The sequence below is a fragment of the Crocodylus siamensis genome, chromosome 12, assembly GCF_052110815.1.
Source record: "Crocodylus siamensis isolate JL-2025a chromosome 12, ASM5211081v1, whole genome shotgun sequence".
Classification (NCBI taxonomy): domain Eukaryota; kingdom Metazoa; phylum Chordata; order Crocodylia; family Crocodylidae; genus Crocodylus; species Crocodylus siamensis.
In genome coordinates, this window is record NC_143406.1 from 23,402,337 (window position 1) to 23,427,445 (window position 25,109).

General features: G+C 54.3%; 2 protein-coding genes across 4 annotated transcripts in view; one reads left to right on the plus strand and one right to left on the minus strand.

The window, feature by feature from the left end:
- The window catches only part of CORO7 (coronin 7), a 213,221-nt gene that overhangs the window by 53,511 nt on the left and 134,601 nt on the right, over positions 1–25,109 (minus strand). The gene's annotated exons all lie outside the window — the stretch shown is intronic.
- Positions 1–25,109, plus strand: part of VASN (vasorin) — a 30,449-nt gene that overhangs the window by 675 nt on the left and 4,665 nt on the right. The window lies entirely within an intron of this gene.

The following is a 25,109-nucleotide window of genomic DNA, read 5'->3' on the forward strand; positions in this document are numbered from 1 at the left end:
CTTTACTCTATTTATTCCTTCCCAGTCCATTCTTTCCCCAAGGATGCCCCTTGTCCCCTAGCTAGCTCTGCTCCTCAGGGAAGCAATCCCATCCCAAGCTGAATTCACCTGGGACACAGGCTGGGCAGAGCCTCTGGCCAGGAGGGGCTGCTATGCTTCCCCAGCTGTCACGGCTCTGCTGTTGGAGGTGTACTTTGCAAAGAGGAAAGTTGCCCCACTTGCGGGCTTGGCACAAAAAGTTCCTGCTCCATGCTTGGCCAATTCAGACCTGCATAGGACTGTAGCCCCTGGGGCACTGGAATTAAGAAGGAGTTGGGGGGAAAAGTGCCACTGCAATGCAGAGGGGAAGGGTCGCATACATCGGCTCCCCCCTCCACCTGGATTCCAGAGGCAAACCAGCCCTTTGTCTTTCAGGAGGGAAAAGTCTGGCACTTTATTCCAAGCTAAAAAACTCCCACCTCTTAACTCCTCCCCTCCCCACACAGACCCTCTTGCTCTGCACTTATCACACTCCTGATCTGATTTACAAGTGACTTGTAAAGCTTAATGTACTGTGAAACCCTGATAAGATCGGACTGCTGTAACCAAAGCCACAGAGTCTTGGGGGGGGGGGAGACAGGCTTTCCACTGGGCTCGGCTCTGCTCCCCTCCAATTATTAACTAGAAACAATTACAAATTGGTCAGCTAATCCCTCACCCCCCAGCCCTCCTTCCACCTCACAATAAAACTCCCTCCACCCAGGCACCCTGCAGAAAGAGCCACTTGGTTGCCATGGGCTGAGAACAGGACACTGGCAACTGCCAGATGCCCCGTATGGCTAGAACAGTGGGCAGGGACCAGCTCCCACCCTGGGCAGCAGCACAGCAGCTCCTGCCCCGACCTCACGGGGTAAGGCACGTCATGGAGGGCACACAGGACACATGTCAGGTTCCCCTAGGAAGGGGGCAGGAGGTAACAGGAGGAAATAGCATCCCCCTCACCCCCCCACTTTAGGGGAGCCCAATTCCACAAAGCTGTTGGTGCCAAACTCATTTGGTAAACTGGGCCCCCCAAGTGCTGAGCCTGGAGGTGCAGTGGGATGAGGGGGGAGTAGGCCTCAGACTGATGGGTGCCAACCTCAGCAGCAGTTGGACAGGGAGAGGAAGGTCCCAGGTACTGCCCTCTATGCAGCTGTGTGCCTCGCTGGCATTATCTCCCATGAAGGTATGGATGCTTATGATGAGACAGGGAATGGAGCAAGCCAGGATCCAAAGTATGAGGGTCCACCCTGGGGGTATTAGCTCTGGCACAAAGGGTGGGGATGCCAGCTCGGGTGCCCACGGCCGGCAGTCTGGATGCATGGGTAACGCTACCACAATGTGCTGTGTTAGCATGAATGAAAAGACAGCTAGGACTTCAGACTCCTCAACCAAAGCAGAAGGACTTGTGGGGAGGTTGGGGGCTGTGTTGAATAAACAGTGTGCAGTGGTAAAGGGCTGCAGTCCTGCCTGCCTGCCCCAGGTGCTGGGGGACGGGAAGGCTCGACCCTAGCTGCCTGAAGTTTATTTTCTTCTCCCTTTTGTTAGTGGGATAAGGGAGGTTCTGTAAATAGAGTGTCACATACAGGAAGGGGGTTCTGTTAATAAGCAGCCTGGCTGGAAGCCCTCCAGAGCTCTATCCGGCTTGGCCAGCATGAGGAGCAAGCAGGGCTGAAGCGATGTGCTGCCTCACACGCTGCTGGGGTCTCCTCTGCCTGCAGCCCTTGGAGCTGCTATTGCTCACCTCTGCCAAGGAGGCCTGGGAGCACAGGGCCATTGCTGCCTGGCCGGGAGCATGGAGACAGGCTGGAGGTGTCCCAGAGTTGAACCAGAAGTGTCATGGGGGAATGGGAGCTCAAAGGGAGATGCCAGCTTCTAACAAGCCAAAGATGTTGGTAACCTTAGCAGTGGGACTGTGTATGCTAGTACAGTGCTGTGCTTGGCATCATGGCAGTTCACCCCCGACAGCTGTCAGCAGCAGCTCTCTGGGAATGGGCCCCTGGGGTGGCAAGATCCCTAAGGAGCTATGGTACTCTCTGCTGCTGTCAAAGCTAGATACAAGACAACCTTCACCTTGTGCACCTGCCACTGGGGAGGGAAGGAGCTAGGTATACTGGCCACCCACAAGCCCAGGGCCACCCAGAGCTATTCACATACACTGTAAGAGCAGCATTCCCAGTGTGTTGTCCCCCTCAGCAGCAGCAGGTTTTTGGGGTTCCTCACATTCCTCCCTGCAGCCCTATACCCTGGCTTGCCCTTGCTCTGTAACCTACAGCAGGGGCCTCTGGTTGTCACACATGCCCTGTGAACCTTCACTGCTGCAAAAGAAGAGTACAGCAACCAATGCTGAAGGATCTGGCTTCATCTGGGACCCTGAGAAGCCCAAATGCTTCTGGCTGAGCAGGACAATGGAACCCATGGAAGGGCAGGCTCTAGAGATCAGGAACATATGGGCACACATGCTCCCAGGTATGTTCCCTATATGCCCAAGGTCTGGAGCCTGCATGTACTACAGGCCATATGGGTCAAGTCCCAGGGCAAAGCCCAGGATTCTGCAGCACGCAGAGGTCAGTCTGCAGCAGCAGGTTTTTTATGTGTTTTTTTGGTTTTTTTAAATTTGTATCTGAGGCCAAATTAGCCAAAACTAATTCCAAATCTAAGAGTCCAGAACCACAAGTGGCCCTACTACAGGCAAACATACGCCACCCACACCTGTGGCTTCAAAACCTTTGGCGGGCATCCTACTTGCAGGCCCAAGCCAAGAGGCTTGGATGCCCCCAAGTTTTGCTTGCTAGCCATAAGACCCTCAGAGCAAGCAAGGGAGGAGACTTCCATTTCCATAAACTGGGCTTAAAGCCACTACACCTCAGCGGGTACTGAACCTCACCAGAAGATCAGTTCTTGTGCGGTGTGGTTCAGGAAAACTACCTTCATGGATACAGATACATGGCATTTCCCCTGCCAGGTTAAGAAGCCACTATACTTGATCTAAGTCTTCAAGAGTCAATACAGAAGGCTGTGATGGGGGGAGGGTGAGTGGGTGGGTAGGGCTGTGGCTCTGTTACTCCTTTTCCCAGCAGTTTCACTGACTTTCTGCCTTCTTCTTTGTTCCTGTGAGCCATGGACTCCTGTGTAACTACAGCACAGAAGGGGTGGACTAAGATCAAGGTCTGTTGTCCAGACCGAGATGGACTTGAATGGTATTGTGTAGTGGAGGGTGCACCCCTGTCCAATGCACTGTTGACAGGATACCCTATGAGTCTTGTAATTAGCTTCCCAGTGGCCAGCTTCTAATGGGAAAATCTCAGCTACACACCTACTTTATGGACGTGGGAGACTCCTCCCTAGCTTGTTCCTGTGGCGGTTGGCTAAGGGCAAGTGAGACTTGCAGGGCATCCAAACCCCAAGCCTCCACGCTTGGTCCTGTATGTAGGATGCCCGCCAATGGATCTGGGAGTATCTAAAGCCCCCAGCTGAAAAGTCTGGGGTAGAGGATACTTGTCGGTTGTACTGCCACATATGAGGAAACAACTGAGTTTTACTCAGTTGAAAGGATTCAGAACTGATTTGGTTAATTTGATCTGGGATACAAAAAGTTTTCCACAAAAAAAAAGGACAGCACAGAAGGAGAGGGGGAGGGCAGCAGTTTGGGCAAGTAGGACTTCCGGCACCTGTGTCATATGGAGGTACTTTGCATCTGAGGACTTTCTGTATTAGCTAGGTGGTGGCCAGCAATGAAATGGTTAACAGCATTGCTATTAAAAACCATGGCATCAGGAGTCCATGTGCTGGGGGCAAGTGGGGCAGGTCCCTGTCTCAGGCAGACAGCAGGACACGGGCTGCCCACAGGGAAGACACTTCCTTGAGTACAGGAGCTAAAACATTCAGTTCCCTGCACTTGGCTCTGTGGCAGAGGCTGGGCTGCCCACCCCAAAACCCTGGCATGCAAGGGGCCCTGGTTCTGAGCAGGGACCACACTGCAGGCCCTGCTTTCCCCCTACACCACCTTAGGGACAGCTAGGCCTCATCACAGCCCCCAGCAGGGCAGGGTGAGAGACACAAGTGGCATAAGGGAGAGCAGCTGGCAGGAAAATGCCAACGAAGCCAGGCACCCTGGGCAGGTTTGGGAGAGAGGGGAACTAAGCTATTGCAAAAAGTTGTGATGCTGACAGGAAGGGGCTTCCTCTCACCCCATCAGGGGTGTGCAACCACTGACAGAGCATCACTTTAAAAAATCCATCCACTCTCCCACTCCCATGTTCAGGTACTGCAGTAGCCCGGTGCTGGAGCGTTGGTGGCCAGCTCAGACTGCCTGAGTCTCTAGCACACGTCCCAGGCTGACGCCAGCATTCCAGCCCCAGCCCTGGGGATTTGGCTGGCCTGCTTATTTGGAGGCACACTTCTGCACTGAGCATGCCAGGGCCTTGCCAGGCTGAGGTGGCACAAGACAGTGCTCAGCAGCGAGGAGGCTTCTTTGATGTGACAGCTGGGCTGAGCTCCATGTGGCTATTTCTGGGTGTCTGGTATGGCACGGGGTGGGGCAGTGCTGACACAGGTTGCTGCCAAGGCTTGGAGCAGCTGGCATAGCAGGGGTGGGCTCCTGGGCAGGCTGGGCTGGAGAGTGGGCTGGGGGGTGGGCAAGGCATCTTGTAGTTCAAGGAAGTACTCTCAGAGAGGCTCCATTTCCTGACATTCAGCCCATGCAGTGCTGCAGCCCCTTGCCCACTGCTCCTGCTGTATGGAGAAGGGGGCCACATGGCCCAGCCAGCTAGTGGGGAGGGCTCCCTAGGCACTTCTCACTATCACCCTGGCTCCCAGGCCTCCCCACCTCTTGAAGGCAGACAATGCAGACGCTCCCAAATCAGCCCCCTGTGCCCACAGGACCCTCCGATCATACAAACACTGGCCGCCCTGCCCTGTGATGCCACTCTGAGTTATGCCGGGGCCAGCTGGCAGCCAGAGCAGGTCTGCTGCTACAGCAGGTGCCACACAACATGGACAACAACACAATCTGCCCTACTTTGAGCCCTGACCTGTCACAAGTGACACAACATATCCACACTCCCTAGCTCACTCATCCCTTGGCCTCCCGGTTCAGCCTGCCCCTAGAGATTGCCCAAAGGCAGTTGCAAGGCGGTGCCCTTATGCTCATGACACCAGAGTGTTTAATTACTATTTTTATACTGTGCACAAACCTCCACCATCCTGGCAACTCACCTTACCCTGACTCCTGCCTGGGTGGGGCTGCCTCACCTGCTGAGCCCTGGCTAAGAACAGCAGCTGGAGTCAGGGGATGGGAATGTAGGCCAGTGCTACGAGGTTGTGCCAGGCAGCACAGAAGGCGGGGGCAGTTCAAGGTGGAAATGCCAGGCCTCCCCCGCACCAGGGTTACACACCATCTGGGCTCTGTGGAGCTGCTTGACTTTAAAAGAAAACCGCCCTGCTGGTTTTTCTCGTCCCCCGCACCTGGAGGGGGGAGTGCACTGTGGGCTGGGGTCAGACGTTCAGGCCTGGAAGGCTGATGTGGAGGGAGGAGCAGGATGGGAGCAGGGGGCAGGCGGCTCAGACAGGCTGCAAAATCCCCTTCTCTGCTAGGAAGACAGACGGAAGCAGTGCTTGGCAGTCAGCTTCAGGGGCTCCACGTGCACCATGGCCTGGGCCCCCACTGGAGGGAATGCAATAAATGGCCTGCACATTCCTCCGGGGCTGCCTCAGAGATTTAATTAAATGGGGAAGGGGGAAGAGGAGAGCAGCAGGAGGAGGGGGATGGGTTGGGCTCAGGTCAGGCTGAAGGAGAGGGGATTAAGTGGCTAAGCCTGACCCCCTGCCTGCTTGGGGCACACATCTGAGCAGGCAGGACTTGTCAGGGAGGATTGCTTGCCCTGTGCAGAAACTGGCTGACAGGGAGTGGGGGGAAGTTGCGCCTGCAACCTGACACAGCCTGGTCAGCTCCATGCGCCTGCAAGAGCTGCATTCTTCCAGCAGCGCCTGCGCCTGGGTGGGGAGCACTCCCACAGTGCAGGGGGGAGCACAGGGCCTCTGCCAAACCCACGTGCACAGATGCACGCTGTGGCTGCTCCCCCACCAAGAAATGGTGCAGAGCTGCTGTATGCAGCCCAGCACTTGGGAGCTCCTAAAGCACAGGGCTGGCTCAGGTCTGGTGAGTGCCAGTGACAATAGCTGCATTATATGCACCTGAGGGGGGCCAGGAGAAGAATGGACTGCAGGACTCATTTCATCACATGACATGGGCAACACTGGCCACCTTGCTGAAGCCTCTCCTACAGTTCAGCTTGCCAGGCAGGAGAGGTGCTAGTTAGCCTGATCCAAGTCCCCATCTACCTGCAAAGACCCCTCACACAGACCAGCAGGATGACATCCCTTCATACTCCCTTCCCTTCATTTTACATACTCCCCACTCCCTTCACTGGGCCACCATCGCATCCACAGAGATCAGCCACTCAGACAAATTCCTCCTCCCAGGGTGCTGCCAGCCCAATGTCTGCTCCCCGGCCCCTCAGTGAAAAGCACTTTGTAAAACAAGGGCCATTTAGGGTACCTAGATGCCATGGTGAGAGGTACATGACAGGCAACTTAGTGAGATGATGCCAGTAGGATGTTCTGGCTTAGACTGGCTTTCATGGCACATGCACCTGACTGGAGCAGGCCTCGGGCCCAGTAGAGAGCCAGAGATGTTTCTACTGTGCAGTCAAGGGGGGCAGCCAGGAGCCTTGGATCTGGGTTGGGATCTCTGGATGAAGAGGGAAGAGAATACCAAGTCCAGCTAAAAATGAGATCCCAAGGTTCTCCCTGTACACGCCCAAGCCCTTAGATCAGGAGGCTGGTAAAGGAGGTTCAACAGTCCCAAATCCAGGATCTGAACAGGAAAGCACAAAACATGGGATGTCACCATGGACCCACATCATCAACCCCCAGGGCACAGCCTTTCCAATGGGCACATCACAAAGGAGCCCTGCTACTTGTAGGTCAGTGCACAGCTTCCAGGCACAACCCCTGCCACAGCATGAGACAGTCTGGTGGGGCAGGGGAGGGATGATTAGTTGATGCAAGGCAGGAACTGTAATGGTTTGGACTTCAGCTGCTGCCCAGTAGAAGGCAGTAAATATCACTCTCCTCCCCTTTTCTCATGCATAAATCAGGACCTATTTTGCAGAATCCAGGAGCAGCACAGTGCCACAAGCAGCAGTGGATTCAGGCTCTCAGGGTTTAACTTATGGCTCCAACCACTGGCTCCAAAGGGACTGGGCCCTGCAGCAGTGGGGGAGCCCTGCTGAGATGCATGGGCATGGACTGCATCAGTTTGCTTCATGTGGTGGGTGAGGGAGAAGGGGATAAAGCCAACATGGGGTTAAACCCCTGCTGCTGTCTAGGACCTTGCAGACTCCAGGCTGTCCCAGCTGGCTCGCTGAGGCCTTCACCCACTGGTAGAAGCTGCTGAGACTTTCAGTCTCCCTCTTACTTGCCCCTCAATTAGGAGGGGGAGTTGACGGCTCCTATGTGAGCAATGGTGACACCCTACACACAATGCCACCAGGGCCCTGAACAGGAACAGCAGCACCCACGCGCCTGGTGAATGCCCCACATTCCTGAGGCCTGGGCATGCTATCAAATTGGCTAGGCACACAGTGCCCAGCTGCCACTGCCCGGGACAGTGCCCAGCTGCCACCGCCCAGGGACACACAGTGAGTGGAAGGGACTCCACCTCCTCTGGGAAGAGGGAGGGAAGGGCTCTCCCCACCCTCCATGATCTAATTCCCTCCCCCACAGGCCACAGCTGCCTCACGGGAAAGGGGAGGTGGGTTTTGTAGGGCTGCCACTGTCCCCACAGCCCCTCCCACAGCAAACTGAAACTTACTGCTTGTACAAAGCACCCCTGCCCCCACCCTGAGCCTTCTCTGCTGCACAACTTGATGCTTGACAATGGTGGACGTGGTCTTCTTTACAACCCTAAGGGCATGGAAGCTGAAGTCTCCGTGCAGACTTGATCATCCCTAAAGCAGAGGTGCTTACTGCATGGTTGGCATGGCAGCCAGGCAGTGCACCCTGGCACCTCTCTGTCACCCCAGGGTTTTCAGAAGGACATAGTTGTGGGCTACATCCTCCCATGGGCACATCCCAGAACCAAGGAGAGACATGAGGGACATGGTTGCTGCACTACATGCCCCACTATCTCTGCACCTGCCCCTTGCATGCTGCTTGGGAGAGGAGCTCCCCTCTGAAGGGAGCTTTCTTAGGAAGCTGCTCCCTGGGGGAGCACAGCAGGTAGGGGAGGGAGCTGAGAGCTCCCCCTGCAGCTCTGCTGCTGTTTCACTGCAGCGAGAGTGGGGGACATGTGCCACACTGCCCAGCCCCAGACAACTGTTCTCTGGGGACTATTCCACCAGACCCCTTTTTTTTTAAAGAAATTTTTTGTGTTCCAAGCCAAATCAGCCAAATCAAGTCCAAATCTGTGAGTCAGTCCAGAACCATAAATGGCCCTACAACTAGCAAACATCCTCCACCCCTACCAGGGGCTTCAGATATTTCCAGTCTTTCGGCAGGCATCCTACGTGCAGGCCTAAGCTCGGAGGCTTGGGGTTTGGATGCCCCCAAGTTTCACCTGCCCTCATATGGCTGCAGAAGCAAGCTAGGGAGGAGCCTCCCATTTCCATAACGTGGGCTTTAAGCCCCAACACCTCAGCGGGTACTAAACCACATCAGAAGAACAGTTATCCTCAGGAACACTTCAGGAAAATTGCCTTCATGGACCCAGATACATGGTGTTTCCACCAGACTCCCTCCCTGAAGAGGCATCAAGCCCCAGCCCCTGAACACAGGAGGCAGATGCTGCCTGGGCCAGCCTGGAGGGAGGCCAGCACTCTCCAGGTCACAGTGAGGGGGCTCCAGGGTCTGCCCCTTGTCTTAATTCTTTGAGTGCTGTATATGGGCTGCTGGTGAGGGTAGGGCAGAGAGCTACCCATACTGACCAGTCTGTCCTGCACTCCCTGCTTCTCTGTTTGTACCACCATTATCAGCAAAGCACATGATCAGAGATGTTTCTGTAGTAGGGGTGGGGACTTGCAAGCTGAGAGGCAGACAGCATACTCTGTGACTCTAGTTACCCCTCTATACCAGTTACCAGCAGTGTGGTGAGGGGGTACCCCTTAGCAGGTGGGGATAAAGGGGAGGTCACCGGCTTCCCTTTGAGACCTTCTGACCTACAATGGGGCCGGTGGTGGTGCTGTCCTGTGATACATTACAACAGGCCACTGCTGCTGCAGTACTATTGTGGAGGCACAAAAAGGCACAAGGCTTCACACACATATTCCTGGTCAAGAAGGGATGGAGAAGTGAGGCAGGGAGGTGTGCTACACAGGCTGATTTCAACACCAGGATGCACCATGGCAGCAAGGGGTAGAGAGCAGGCTGGGGGAAAGGGACACTGGCAGGGCTGGTGGAGGGAATGGAGGTCAAGAGTGCTAGGTTGCTGCCTCAAGCGCTTTGAGGTAGGGTGCTTGTGTGGCCCCTGGCACACTGGGTCCCAGCCTGGCTGCAGTTTTTAGTCTCCCCTTGACACAAGTGTTAAATACAGGGACTACTGTGAGGGTACGAGGAGCCCAGAGCTGTGTCTGGCTCTTTGTTCAAGGATAGGGGACAATGAGCAACGGACTCCAGGGCTGGGCAAGGGAAGAGGAGCAGCACCCTAGATGCTCTGGAATTACCTCACCCAGGGTCCCTCGTAGCCCCTACAGCACTCTCTCAAGAGCCCCCTCCTCACAGTGCCCAGTGGGAAAGGAAACACCATACCCTCTTGGCCCCAGCTGGCCATCCCCATGTAAAGTTTAGGGGCTGCTGCTGCCACAAGCAAGCTCTTAGATGCCAGCCTGGCCCACAGGATGGACCCAGAGACCAGCACAGACAGGCCCACTTCCTCCCTGAGCATAAGCAGAACAGCTGGGTGTCCAGCCAGCAGCACATGTGGGACACTGTAGAGCAGGGGTCAGCAACTTACAGCCTATGGGCTGAATTTTGGCCCACAGAGCCCCTTTTACCTGGCCTATGGAACCATGGGGGTTTGCTAGCAGAGGGCTTGGCCAGGCAGCAACACTGCTGGGAGGAGCGTGTGGCTGTGGTGACAGCATGGACCAAGCTGGAAGCAGTCCAAACTCAGAGCAATGCTCTGTTAAAGTGGCCCCCTATTCCAAAATGTAGCTGCCCCCTGCTTTTGATGAAGCCTAAACCCCCTTAGCCTCAGGGAGAAGAGCAAGCAGTGGGCAGGGTCAGCGCCGACCCTGTGCTGGCTCTGGTGAGAACCTGAGCACCACTGTGCTTGAGCCCAGCCAGTCCTTGACCCCAGTGCAATCAGCACAAGGGTGGAGTGTGCTTGCATCTCTACCTTAGCAGACATCCCTGCAGACGTCCCCTACCCACAGCCCAGGGGAGCCTCCTGCTCCAGGGAGTGCCTGTCTTGTCAGTCTGTCTGTTGTTAAAGTTGAGCTATGCCATGTGTTCTGCCTTTTTGCTTTCACCCTGTGCCCCTCCCACTGCCATGACAGAGACAGGCCATCTCCCTCGCATCTATTACTGCTGCAAAGGGCAGCAGAAGCCCCCCACAGGGGCTGTCCAGACCATCTTGACCCTGGTCAGCTGTCCAGGCTGCCTGTTCAAACTCTGTGGGAGGTGGAAGGCCAGTCAAGCAGGGGGAGGGGAGAAACCATCCCACCAGGCAAGGAGCTCTCAGCGAGGGAGTCTGGCCCCAGACTCGAGATTCAAGGCAAATGACTTCAGAAACAGGCCTCCTCGTCAGCCACATTAATGAGAAAACAGCACCCGCCCAGCCAGGCGGGCAGCTAAGTGAGACCAGGGGATTTGGGCCACAGCTGGAAAATATGAATAATCCAGCAAGTATCTGGGGTCTGGACCTGATGGGTGGAAGTACGGCCAATGCCGCGGCAGGCAGTGATGGATTTAGCACTCCCTCCTCTGTGTGCTCACTCGGGCCGTTGGCAAAGCAAGCAGCCAGCAAGCATTAACAGCCACGCTCAGGCCGGCTTACTGCCTCCAAAGAACTGGGGCTTTGTCTGCGTCCCTTCTAGTCCCTTCCAGCTCCTTTCTGTGCCCTGGCTCATTCTGTTCCCCCCTTTCCTGTCTCCCCCCTTTATTAGGTGTAAGCGCTGATGATTAGTGTTAAGCCTGCAAGCTCCAGCAGCCATGAGATTAACCCCTTCATTCCCAGCATTTCAGCTGATGGAGCTGATGCATGATGGAGTGCACATAGACCCCTCTTGCAATCCTCTGTTGTGACCAGAGTCCCAACCTGTTTAGCTCAATCCAGACACAGCCCTGCCAGTGGGAGCACACAACAGGCTCTGTTGCCTCAGTTCACTAAGCCAAGTCACTCAGGATCCTGCCTTGAGCACCAGCCATCAGAGCAGCAACATTCCCAGTATGTCTCTGGTCAGTCATCATATGCCATAGGGCTTCACAGGAGAGGTTGGAAAATAGAGGCATGGCAAAGGGGTCTGTGGGACATAATGGAGGCCAAGCCCAGTAGAGCAGAGAGAGGGCCAGGGGTGCTGGTTGCTGGCTCTGTCTAGGCCAAGTTGTGTCAGGGAGGCAGTCAGGAACTCGCTGCACAAAGGCGCAGAGAGGATGTGGCAGGGCTTCTGGAGTACGGGGCAGATCTCTGCCCTGGAGCAAAGATGGCTTGTGGGAGGGCCAGGCCAACTGCTCACTTGCACAATCTGACTTGGGAGGGCCAACTTCAACACAACACAGGCTGGACCTGTCCAAGGCAGGGGCCAAACTGTGAACCTGGCAGCTTAGGAAGGAAATGCCAACATAATTAAAGGGATGGCAGCAGACTTTAGTCAGCAGGTTGGCTGCAGTGCTGGCCATGTCAGCATAACCTGACCCTGGCATTTGCAAACCGCCTCCCAGCCCAGGGCTGGTAGTGTGCTCCTATGCTGGTGCCCTTCCAGGACCCTGTGGTGCTTTCCAAGACCATTTGCCACATGGCCTGCCTGTAGCATTCACCGTCTGGGGAGACTCACTCAATGTGAGCAACAAGCTGCTGTTCTGCAGAGCCCAAGTTATCCAGGGCCATGCTGACTCTTGCTGGTTTCTCTAAGCAGGCCCAGCAGAGTGCACAGTGCATACACCCTGATGGAAACTCAGCCACCTCCCTTCCATGCAGCGAGAGAAGGAAACTGGCACCCAGGGAAACAGTGGGGCCAGAGAGGAGATCACAAGAAAGCTGCCCTGATTGTAACCCTCTGGGTATAAAGGTACCTAATATATGGGCTGGGCTATTAGTGACCTAGAATAAAGGGCCTCGTCCCCTGTACTAGCTCCCTGAGTAGAAAGGAAGAGCTGGTTGTCCTGGAGCAAAGGTCCCCTGAGTCCATGCCAAGAAGGGTGCCTGGGACAGAGGGTAAGCCCAAAAGCCATGCCAGGGCACATGTAGAGGGCCACTCTGAGACAGCTGCTCTGCCTCATTTCAGGCATACATGGAGAGGGAGCAAATATGCAGAATGAGGTGTGGTGTGCTTCACCATGGCAGCCCTGGAAGTAGATGAAGGGGTCCTAGACAAGCCTGACTTTCTGCCAGGAATCAACAATATTTTGGAGCAGGGATGAGGGTGGGGGGTGAGGGTAGTTCAACAGAGCTTAGCTCCAAGTTCAGTCTGGGTTGGTACCTGCCACAGTCATACATCTGTCCCCCTCCTGCAACCCTCCTCACAGCACTGCCACTTCTCCCCACTGCCTAAGTGCCATGTGGGTGGACCCCCTGCTATCAGAGCCCCCAGGCTCCATAGGCTAGATCCAGTCTGAAAGCTGTAGGTTGCTGACCTCTGTTTTACGCCACAGGCAACCCAAAGGTAGGGCATGCCATAGAGGTCTTTGCCCTGGAGCAGATAAGCCTGTTGCTTATTACCCTTCATTAAACACTGACCCAAAATGGAGCAGGAGAGGCCCCAGTTCTACCTTTGGAGCAGGGAGCTCTCAGCCAGGCAATCTCTCCCCCATGCCAGGGCTGGCATGTCAGGTCAGAAATAGGCATTGAGAGAACTCACTTTCTCTAGAAAGCCTTAAATTGGCCTGACCCATACAAACATGGCAAGATCTTTGTATAGAGCTGGGAAGGAACTGAGGCAGGGAGCCTTGCCCTCTACAGAGGGGGCTTTATTTACTAGGTAGCTAATACCACAAGCTAATACCCAAGTGATCTGATCCCAGAGAGGCAAGGCTTGCAGTAAGAGGCCCTGTGGGAAGGGAAACAGGAGGCAGCAAACACAGAGACAGCAGTGCTTGAGGCCTGGACCCTCTGAGGGCATGGTACCAGCTTTGTGATGAGGAAGGGAGAGGCACAGAAGGGATGTGGGGTGAGGGGCTGAAATCCCAGTTTCCAGTGCAATCCACTGGATCCAAATCCACCTTAAATCCACCCAAAGGAATATGCAGAGGGTGGTGGGAGGGGAGTGACACCATCCCTGAAAGGGTTGAGGGAGCACAGCTGGGCCTTGGACCCCTCTGATCCCATCTCTAAGCATATCGTATGCTCTCCAATGTAAGTGTCCTTCCCATCCCCGCTTGCCTGAGAGCCGGTCCATAGCAAGGAGCTGAAGATACACAGCAGCCAGACCCTCCATCTGAGCTTGGGGGAGAGAAGCACGCAAACATGTCCAGAGAGAATGCTGGGCAGCCACCTAGTTAGCAGAGCTCCTCTGCTTGTTCCAGCCAACAAGCTGCCCAGTAGCCCCCAATTAGTCTAGGCAAACCTCATAATCCTGGCTGGCACAAAGCCCCTGCTATGACACTAGCACCAAGGGTGCTGTATAGCAGTGCACCTGGGGAGCTGGTAGCTTCTCCATCCTCACAGAGCACATGCAGAGCAGGGAAGGGGCAGTCAGCAACAATGGGAGGCAGAGCCGTGGCCCACTGCAAAGGGCAGGAAGCAGTGCCTCTCCAGAGATACCATGTTGCAAAGCTGTCTGACAGTGCTTTGCTGGCCAGGAGGGGAAGCACTGCTGTCCTGGCAAAGGCTCCAATGGACAGGGAGGTGCCCTGGGGGCTCTGCACCTGGCTCTCAGGCTGGTAGAAGCTGCTTGTGCTCTCACTGGAGCAGCCCCTGCCACAAGAGGATTTTACCCCCTCCTTGGCAGAGGGAGGGGGATGATTCCTATGCTGGCAGCAGCCCCCTGGCCCTAGGAGGAAACAGGGCTAAGAAATACCAGACAGAGGGGCCTTCACCATTTCCCTGTAGTGGCCTGTAGGTATCTATTGCCTCCGGGTATTTGCGGGGACACCCGTTTCTGTCCAGCAGTAGCAGACTCTGAGGAGCTCTGCATGCCCCACCCAGGCCAGACCAACATGTGGAAAGTCCAGGAAACTCACTAGGCTGCTCCACTCCAGGTGCTTTCCAAACTCCCCAGGCCCTCCACTGTTCAGCCCTTTATCCAACACCCAGGAGCCCCTGCTTCAATCCAGCATTTGGCTCACATGGCAGAGGCTGGGAGGAGTCCTGGAGCTGGCCTGGCTTCTGGCAGAGGCAGCCCCCTGTCCATCACTGCGGCAAGTGCTGGTGTGTGACCAGCCAACTGGCTGGGGTTGTAAAAGGAGGCCGAGGACAAACTGAAACACAGCCATGGCATGTTTCTGAGGGCCCAGCCTTGGCAAGAACCCCTTCCCCTGGATAAGAAAAGCAGGACACAGAGGCAATGTAAGAGTGTAGGGGAAACCCTCAGGAAAACAGTGCACTTGGGCAGGGTGAGGGCATGGCAACCAGAGCTGCCCCCGCAGTCACCTCCCCACAGCTTCTGCTGCTCTGCCCCTGGGAAAAGCTTTACTAGACCATGGCCAAACCAGGCCCTCAGGGACTGATCGAGAAAATGGTCTGGCCTGTGTTAGAGGAGACCTAGCATCTTCACTCTGCTGTGTCTGGGAGGAGGAACAACTAAACTAGTAGAAGAATGGGGGAAGCAGATGTGTACTGGCAGCACAGGGTGGTACACCTGGATTTTAACCAAGCCTGGGTGTAAGGCAGCTCTCCTACGGACAACAAAGTAGTTGAATATCCTGGAGGGAAAAGGGACCATTTTCAGCCTTCCTCAGCCACAGAGACAGGAGGGTTAATGGGCCCTGTTGAGGGAGGCAGGAAGCAGGCCTGTTGCTCACCAGCGATTTGCTTTCAAAAACAGATTTTAAATGAGTCAGCAGATTGCTGCAGTCCTTCCCTGAAGCCTGGAGTCCCAAGTGCCACAGGCACCCGCCCTGTGGGGCCAGGGGGACCCTAGACAGCGCCTGGACCCATGGGGGTGAGGGGCAAGAGACTAGATCTGATTAGTCAGCAGCAAAGTCAGAACACAACTGGGAGGGGGCAAAGAAGAGAAAATCCTCAGGAGCTTTAACGCTTTCAGGACAGCCAAGCAGCTTCTGAAGGCAGGACTCAGGGCCTTTTGCAGGCTCTTTTCAGGGGTCAGGGACTGGTACCTTTTAAACCCCTAGTGGCATTTCGAGCCAGAAGGCAGTGGCAGAAGGGGGGAAGCACTGAAGAAAGGCCCAGGCCCTGTGGTGGAGGGTATTTATCACTTCTTATCACATGGCTTTGAGCATGTGAGACAGCATGCACTGGGAGAGGTTTCTCCCCCATGGCTATCAGCTCTGGCTGGGTGTTATACCTGGATATCAGTAGAGCCAGCCATGGCCATGGGGCATCGGGCCTCAGAGGAGACCCTGTTCCAGGCTTAGGCAAGTGACTTCCCAGGTATTTTGCAGAGCTGAGCAGCCTTCTGGGAACAGGAACTAGGGCCATTTGAAATACAGCATCCTCCTCCAGGTCAGCCTAGGCCCTGTGCCTAGGGAGAGGAGCTTCTGCCCCTGCAGGGTGATGGGAGTCTACGCTGCTATTGCAACCCAGGCCTCCTACCTCAAAGCCCCTACATAGCTCTGCCTCCTGCACAGACTGCAACTCCTACAACATCCCAGGCAGTAGTTCCAGGCATTCCCCAATGCAGGGCTAGGCCTGGGGCAGCAATGCAGTCTCCTTCCCTATCAGCAGCAGCTCCCCAGGAGCCTGGCACACTGGGGATTAGTACTGGAGATCACAGATGACAAGTAAGGTTTTGCAGGGAAGGGGGCAGAGGGAGAGCACAACACCAGCACTGCGGGGCCTTCATGCAGGCCCGACATTGGCATAGGCATGCCTCCCCCATGTCTCGCCTGTGCTGGAGATGCCTTGGCCAACTGGCTCTCTGTGGGGTGGAGCCTCCTCTCCATCTCAGGGCAAGTGCCAAAACTGGGGTGCAGGTGGGTATGGGGAGCAGGGTCCCCTCTAGCCTTTCAAAAGGGCCTGGCCAGGATTAATGGTACATGCTGGCAAGGAGAACACCCCCCCCACACAGAGCAAGAGTGGCCACAGTGTTTTTATTTGTCTAAAGCCATTAACAGCTGTAAGCAGCTCAGCAGGGGGGAGTTCACTGCTGCAGCAGCAGTCAGCCCACCAGCTGAAAGCCAAACTGCCTTACAACCCCTCCAACCCTTCCTGGGGACCCCTCTCCCTCCCAGACTGGAGCAGTGTGCAGCCCCTTCTGCTCCACAGTGGGGCAGGGGCTCTCCTGAGCTGTTATGCGGAGCAAGGTGGCTGAGCACCCCACTCCCAAGCACACAGGCATGCTTTTTCAGAAAATCCCCCAGCTGCAGCTCCCTGATCCGTATATGGCCTGGGGACACACAGGGCTCTAGATCCCCCATGACTGGCTTTACTGGGCACAGCCAAGCCCTGGTGAGTGGTAGTTGAAAAGTCAGGGGGAAGAAGATGGTATTTCCTGCTCCCATCAATCAGCCAAGACTGCTGTCTCTCCCTTCCCAGCCCAGCAAGTGCCTCAGCTCCTGGCGCACTACCTTACAAGCCTCTCCAGCCTTGTTCCTTGCCCAAGCCTAGGCTGCCATCCGTTACCTTGCTCCTCTCCCTCCAGCCCCACTGCAGTCCTGCCTGGATAACATGTGAGCTGAGCTCCCCTCCCCATCTCCCTCTCCCTGCTAAGCCAGGCAGTCTCTCACCAATTACCTGTGACCTGAAGCCTAACACTGTGCAGGCCTGGCCTGCCTCACCCTGCTGTGAAGGGGTGCCCCAAGGGGGGCGATGTACTTCAGCTTCTCCTTTGACAACTGAAGTGATGCAGACCAGAAAAACATACCTCTCCAGACCCTGCTATTGCCCCCACCAATCCAGGATGGGGAGGGAGCAAGAAAGCTACTTCCACCCCCCATTTCCCAGTGGGTGTGTGCCACAGTAGCTCTTGATACCCCTTGGCTGGCTCTCAGCTTAACCCTTGGGATCTCAGGCACTGGAGGGGTCTGATATGGGGCCAGCAGGGCTTAAGGAAGGGTCCCAGTGCCAGCAGGGGGCAAAATGAGACACAATAAAAGTATCACAGCTGCTCAGGGTGTGTGTGGGGGGGGTGAGAGTCTGGGGCACTAAAGCACAGCTGAAGCCTAACTCCACCATGATCAGACCCCTGAGACCTGGCATTGTTGTTAGCAGAGAGTCTGGTATGGGCACAAGTCCTTGTTTCTGGTGGAGGGTGGGGTGGGCAGGACCTTGTTATCACTACGCCAGGCCACCTGCAGAAACAGCAGCAGCTCTGATAACCAGAGGCTCATGCTTTCAAAACTGCCCTGAGTACAACAGATGCAGCTCCCGCTAGAAGCAACTTCTGCCCCGCAAAATCCCAAACCTCTTTTCTTTTTACCACCCTGTTTCACTGGGTATTGATGGAGCAGGAGAGGAGCTGAGACTAGGGACAGGACCACCAGCAGGCTCTGGGTCAGCAAGGACCAACATGGACCTCAGGGCAAAGCATCAAGCAACCCAGAAGAGCCCACTGCTAGCCAACTCTTTCAGTCAGAGCTGAAGCTATACAGCATGTGGTCCATGCAATTCAAAGACCCAGTTGTGATGTATATGATGCAAGGGGAAGGGGCAGTTACAGGTGGTTGAAGACTGGGCATCTCCTCACCTGCAAGCATGTGACTGAACATCCCAAGTGTCCCTTTAAAGCAGTTTCATGGGCATAATCTCAGTCACAAGGGTAACCTGTCACTCACACTTGCCCTGATTGCCTGCAGTGAGAAAAGCAAGTGCTAAAGTGGAACCAGGGGCTCTGGGTCATCATTTCCTAGTGATGCCAGGTCAATTTAGCATTGCTTACAAGCCTGAAATGTTTGTCTGTGAGCCAGAGCCATGAACTCAGGATCTGAGCACCCAGCCAGCGCTCTGTCCCCAGCAGCATCTGCCTGTGATGATTTGATGTGCCCAGGCCTGGTTTTGTCTCAGCCTGCTGTGGCCACTCACTAAGCCACAGCTCAGCTCCAGCACAGAAGGCAGGTAACTAGGGTGAGGAGGGATGACCATTCTTTAGTGGCTGGTTTGAGAGCACTGCTCTTTCCTGCACAGTGTAGCAGAGAGAGTGGGAACACAGCCGTTAGGAGGTAGGCTAAGGGCACACATTAGAGAGGTTCAGGGCCAGCTGCTGGGAAGGCTAAGAGATGCCGTCCAGCCTCCCTCATCCTCCTCCAGAAACCCCAACCGCCTATGTAACAGGATGTCAGGGGGAAACCAGATACTTGACCACTCCGATTGGGGTGGGGGAGGAAAAGATGGGAAGGTCTGATCCCACTCCCTCTCCCCTGGTAGCCAAATGCAATATGACCCTCAACTTCTAACCCAGCCTGTCATCACCTCCTGGCGTCACAGCTGGCTCGTATTACCCACAATCCTCTGAGCCATCCATCACTCTGGCATGAGAGGCCCATAAACTACTGTCACCTGACAGGTAAAATATTTCAGGGGCATCTGGAAGCAAGGCCAGGAAAGGATTAAGTCAGAGATGGAGTTCAGATACAGCCCTCCCCCCGCCCCCAATCTTCCCTTGCTGCTAAGCCCAGAGCTCTCCCTACCAGCTTCTGCCATCTCTTTGCTAAAGGGCCAGCAGCAGAGCGGGCAGCTGGAGAACCTCGAGGCACACTCCAGCCCTTGGCCCAGCACTCCCAGCATAACATGGCCTCCAGGGCAACAGCAGCCCGGTCTGTAACTGGGTACACATTCCCTCATTCCTTCCTGGCCTAGCCTCTATCCCTTTTTTGGCATCACAGGGAAGTAAGTCACGGATGGCCTGGGCCCCCTCTTTGAACTGTGGGTCCAGAGGGTCTGCAAGTCCTTCCCCTCCTCCAAGGGGGGCCTGGAGTCTGCATAGCCTCAGGGCTGCTCCTGGCACTTGCCTTTTCATTAATATTTTCTATCCTTGACCTGATGACAGAAAAATAAACCCCAGACAGGACATAAAAGAGATTGTGCCCAGCACCCCCAGCCCCTGGCGAGCCCTACTCCTCTGAGGTACTTTGGTGTATCCTGGCCAGCCCCCTCCCGCTCCAGCCCAGCTGCACATTCCATAATTTATTACCTGTCTCCCTGATGCCAGCTTTGCTGATATTCACAAAGCTCCCCTGCCCCCAGCATGGCCTCTTGGGGATTGTTAATTACTTCTCTTATTAAATGGATTGAAAGACACGCTGAGAAACAAGCTGGCTCTGTGCTCAGCACTGCTCTCTAGGCTGTGCTGCACTGGGCCTGTCCTGCAGGCCCTCATCCCAACAGCCAGTCCCCACCAAGAGCACCTAGTGTCCTGTAGGCTATGCATAGACATCTGCACAGAGGGAGCAAAGGGGTCCCTTGCTGTCCAGGGACACCAGCAAGGCTGCGGGGGAGGCCAGAACTGGGAAGGATGCAAGGTGAGGGTCACAACAGCATAGTGCAGATCAAGGAACTACCCAGGTCTTTCTTGCTCACCCTACAAAGCTTCCTGCCCTTTGCTCTGCTGCGTCTGTCTCAGCTGGTTTCTTGAACAAATAAAGGAAAAGAGGCTTCTGCATTACAAGGAGCTGGGCTGAGCCATGGATTGCTCTGAGCAATAGGACTCACAGCAAGCCCAGCCTGTGAGGGAGACTGTGCTCCAGAGAAGCCTGCCTTGGGGCCCCTTTGTCACACCTGAGCAGCTTCCTACAATGCTGGAGGTCACTGCACAGGCCTAGGGACAGAGATGTTGTATGTACCCTAGCCTGCATGGGGTGAGCTTTCTGCCACCATGCTGGATAACTAGAGATGCACATGGGTACATACACCACAAATACCCTCTCTTTTGTGACAACCCCCCATGGAGATGCTGCTTGTAACTTGTCCAAACAATCCCCAGTCCCCTTATGCATCTGTGAGCAAGGTGTGGTTCCAGTCTCTGCTACATATTTGGCATCTCCAGTCCCTGGCAATCACTCTCCCATTCATCCCTGCTTTGCTGTGTAACCCTATGGAGAGGTGGCATACCGTGCAAGGGCTCAGCGCAGCCAAGGACCCGTGCACTGTGTTCAGTGACAGGACAGAGGATCGCAATTGGAGAGGGAGTCAAGAATAGCAGACAGTGGGATGGGAAGGCTTCCCAGCAGTCCAGTCAGCCCTTGCTTCTAATTGCCTTGGTGAGCTGTCCAATGACAGCAGCACACAAGAAACTAAACCCTGTCGCATAGCTGAAGGTTGTCACCTTTCTTCAGACAGTCTGTTTCCTCTCTTAGACAGAGCAGCCAGGCCACAGACATAACATCACAGCTGCTGGTTGACTAAGAGGTGGGGAACTCAGCTGCTCTCAAGGGAGCCATGCTTACAGGATGGGATGGAGAGCAGCACTATGTCTGCTCAGGCCCAGGGAGCTATGTGAAAGCTCCAATGGAAAGCAACCCTGCAGCAAAGGCTGCAGCTCATTGCAGTAAGAACCAGTCTCCCCTCATGTCCATCTCACCCCAGCTAGGAAAGGAGCATTAAAGAGTCAGTCACAGGTAGGTATGAAAGATAATGCAGAGGACCTGAGAGTGCAGCTCCAGTAAAAACAGCCAAAGCAAGGCAAGCTGTGTTATTTCAAACAAATATGTTATAACAATAATAGAGGGATAACAATACTGTGAATGGCTCCTGCCTCCCTCATGTATTGAAATGGAAGCCATGTTCCCCATGCTCAAACACACCTCAGATTGGAGCCAATGAAAACAGACTAAGCTCCTGGGGCAGAAAGGGGTGTGTGGTATGTTTGGCCAAAGCTTTGCATCACGTGGGAGCTACTGGAATATAAATAGGGATTAATACTAGAGACCCAAGCTGCATTCTCCACCATGGAGACGGAGTGACCTCCCTTTCCAACTACTCTTCCAAGCAAGCCCCCCGCCCCTTCACATGTATACAGAGCTCTTATCTAGTTAACATTTAGCATGTGGCTTTTTTAATATGTCAGTGCAATTTTCCTTGATCTTCAGCCTACTGCATCTCATTTACTGAGCTGGGAAGGCAGGCTAAGGAGTTGTGCTTCTCTCCCCTGCTTGGTGGTCAGCTCTTGTCAGAACAAAGATAGTTGAGGCAGAAGACAGACTGACCTTCCATTCTCCAGGTTTATTGCCCACTTATCGCCTCTCCAGCCTCAAAACAGCAGCACTGATTGCCATGGAAACTGCATGGGGGGGTTTCTGTCTGGAGTGTAGAAGGTTTAATGAGACTTCTGACTAGCAAGGCTTTGATAAAGTCTCTCACAACTTTCCTGAAAGCAAACTAAGGAAGTCCAAGTTGGATGAATGGCTTGTAAAATGGATAGAAAGCTGGCTGGCTGGAAATCAATGGCTCAATGTCTAGGTGGCAGCCAGTATCAAGTGCCCCAGGGGTTGGTCCTGGGGCCGGTTTTGTTCAGTATCTTCATCAAGGACCTGGAAAATGGGATGCAGTGCACCCTCAGCAAATATGTGGATGACACCAAATTGGAGGAGTAGTAGGTATGCTGCAGGGTAGGGCTAGGATTCAGAGAGATCTAGACAAATTGGACTGGACCAAAAGAAATTTCATAAGGTTCAGTAAGGACAAATGCAAAGTCCTGCACTTAGGACAGAACAATCCCATGCACTGCTACAGGTTGGAGACTGACTGGTTAAGCGTCATCTCTGCAGAAAAAGATCTGGGGGTTACAGTGTACAATAAGCTAAATATGAGCCAAGAGTGTGCCCTTGTTGCCAAGAAGGCTAATAGGATACTGGGCTGCATTAGTAGGAGTGTTCCCAGCAGAACCAGGGAAGTGATTCTTCCCCTCTGTTTGGCACTGGTGAGGTCACATCTGGAATACTGCATCCAGTTGTGGGCCCCCCACTACAGAAAGGATGTGGACAAATTGGAGAGAGTTCAGTGGAGGGCAATGAAAATGGTTAGGGGGCTGGGGCACATGACTTACAAAGCGAGCCTGAGTGAACTGAACTTATTTAATCTGGAGAAGAGAAGACTGAGAGGGGATTTAACAGCAGCCTTCAACTACCTGAAGGGGGGTTCCACAGAGCATGGAGCTAGAGCCTCTTCTCAGTGGTGGCTGATGACAGAACAAGGAGCAATCTTTTCAAGTTGTGGCAAGGGAAATTTAGGCTAGATATTAGGAAAAACTCTTACTAGGAGGGTAGTAAAGTACTGGAACAGGTTACCCAGAGAGGTTGTGAACTCTCCATCCTTGGAGGTTTTTAAGACAGTTAGACAAAGCCTTGGCTGGGATGATCTAGTTGGGGATAGTCCTGCTTTGAGCAGGGGGTTGGACTAGATGACCTCCTGAGGTCCCTTCCAACCCTAATTCCCTATGATTCTATGAAGGGAGCTACTAACAGTAGCTTCAAAGCAATACCCCTAACAGCAGACAAGTCTCAAAGTGGTAGCATGGGAGAAATCAAACAGCTCAGCTGCTTTAACATGGAGTTCCCTAGCATGCTCTTTGCCCTGTGTAAGTGGAAGGGACCAGATCCCTCCCCACAGAACATGCTATTTCCAGGGCTCATACAATTAAATCCAATGGAGATTCTTCTACTTGAAACAGTTCACTGCACGACAACCATGCTCCATATGAAACAAACCCCAGAGATGTTCCCTGCGTTGCTACTGACCTCCCAGCCTCTGGACACTCCCACCCAGTGCTATGACTAAGGCATGGAAGGCTTTCAGAGCTGCCTCTCCAGTACTCTGGGTGGAAGGAATCCAGGGCTGAGGAGCATCCAACAATTGTCTGAGTGCTGGACTGAAGATGACTCCAAGGGGCGTGGGGGGAGGGGTGGGGGTGGTGATGTCAAGCCACAGGCCTTGCCGGCCTGGGCTGAGGCTCAGTCCCTCAGGCAACTGAGAGGCATAGAGATAGGGCAGACAGGGTGGGTAGGTCAAAGCTGACTCACAGAAAAATGGGTAGGGCTCTTGAAAATATAGAGGAGGCTCCAAAGAGTATGTAGTGTGATGGTACATGTCTACCACTGGACTGTCATTTTGATAGGGCCATAAGCAAAAGGGGTTCCACACTCAGCCACCAATAATCCCCAAGGTACATTTGCTTTAACTGAGGTTGTCAGTTCTCACTGCCTAGTTTACCCCTGCTGGGGGTATCCATTCCCCTGTGGTCCTGTGCAATGCAGGCAGGGAGATACTCAGTGTCCAGCTGCACAATGCCTGGAATTAGCTGGTACAGTCATACCTTTCCCTTGAGAAGTAATACATTTGCCAAGAGAACCACTAATCAGGGCCCCGTGCATGCTGCAGGCATTTCAGTGACTATCTGGGCCAATGGCAAAAGTGCATACAGATCTCCGTGCTGGCATACAGCATGGGGAAGTTGGGCTCTCCAGCTGTTAAAGGGCCTCTGGGCATATCCTCTGAATGCAGGCAGCTGCCAGCTATGGAACATGCCCAGCAAGCTGAGCTACTCTGCATTAGACACTGATGTTGCTTTGTCAGCCCCAATGTACTTCTTGCAGCAGTAAAAAAGCTCCACTCAGAAACACCCCAAGCAACATAGCCTCATCCCACAAAACCAGGAGGAACAATAATCTTGCAGCAAAAACCTCCCTTGCCAACACACGCTTGGCTGAGATTCTAACACACCTTGTCCCTTTAGCGGCTGGTCTGGCTCCTGGTGACAAAGGCCCAGCTACAGGACTCTGGGGGACTCCACAGGGCACAAGAGTATTGCTTAGTTTGAGACAAATCAGCAAGCACTGACAAAACGGCTGGAATCCAGGCTTCCCAGGGTTAGTGGGAGAGACATCGGTGAGGAGTGTCACTTACTCTCTATTCAGTACTGGCGAGGCCTCACTTGGAGCACTACACTTCAAGAAAGAAGTAGACTGATTAGAAAGAGTCCAGCAGAGATTGACAAAAATGATTAGAGGTCAGGGAAGCAATGCTTACGATGAAAGACTGAAAAAACTAGGATTATCTAGTCTAGAGATGAGACAGCTAAAATCCTTGAAAGGTTCTTATGAAGAGGGTGGAGATAGACTACCCTCTGTGACCACAGGGGCAGGGTCATGGTTATTGACAGGACTAGAAGCAATGACCTAAAATTGCAGCAAACTGTCCCAAAGTGCAGGGACACTGAGACGGCTTCCTCTCTTCAGACACCCAGGGCAGGCAGGCAGGGGTTAGTGGGAGGAGCAGTGGTAGAGGCACCAGGACCCACTGAACACAGAGTCCTGCTCTGTCCACAAGGCATGTGCTGGTTATTTGTGAAGGACTTGAACCCACCACACACTGGCTGCACTGGGATAGAGAGGCTTGCAGTACTGCTCTTGCCTTGGGGACAGTGGCTTGCTCTTGCTGTGTTTAGAAACAAGCAGGGAGGAGAAATCCCCAGAGAGCTTTCATTAGTGCTTTGCAAATGAGCAATGAGAACCTGCGTGGGTAACACAGGTCACCCCAGGCACTTACCACCTCACTCTGCACTAACCTGCCAAGCCCCTGAACCAGCCTTCCCTGTTCCAGACTTGTTCAGGAAGGCTGGCAATAATGCCAAGGTAGCCTGAGGAACCCTCCCACCTCCTTAGGTGCCTGGGTGTTGAAAGCCCTTTCAATCCTTGGGCCCAGGAGGCCCGAGGTGTATAAATATCAGGGTGATGGGAAGAGGGACAGTAGGCAGGAGCCAAGCGATGCTGACAGGCAGGCGCCTTTCAGCTATGTTGGGGGCAAGAGGAGGTTATACTCCCGCAGG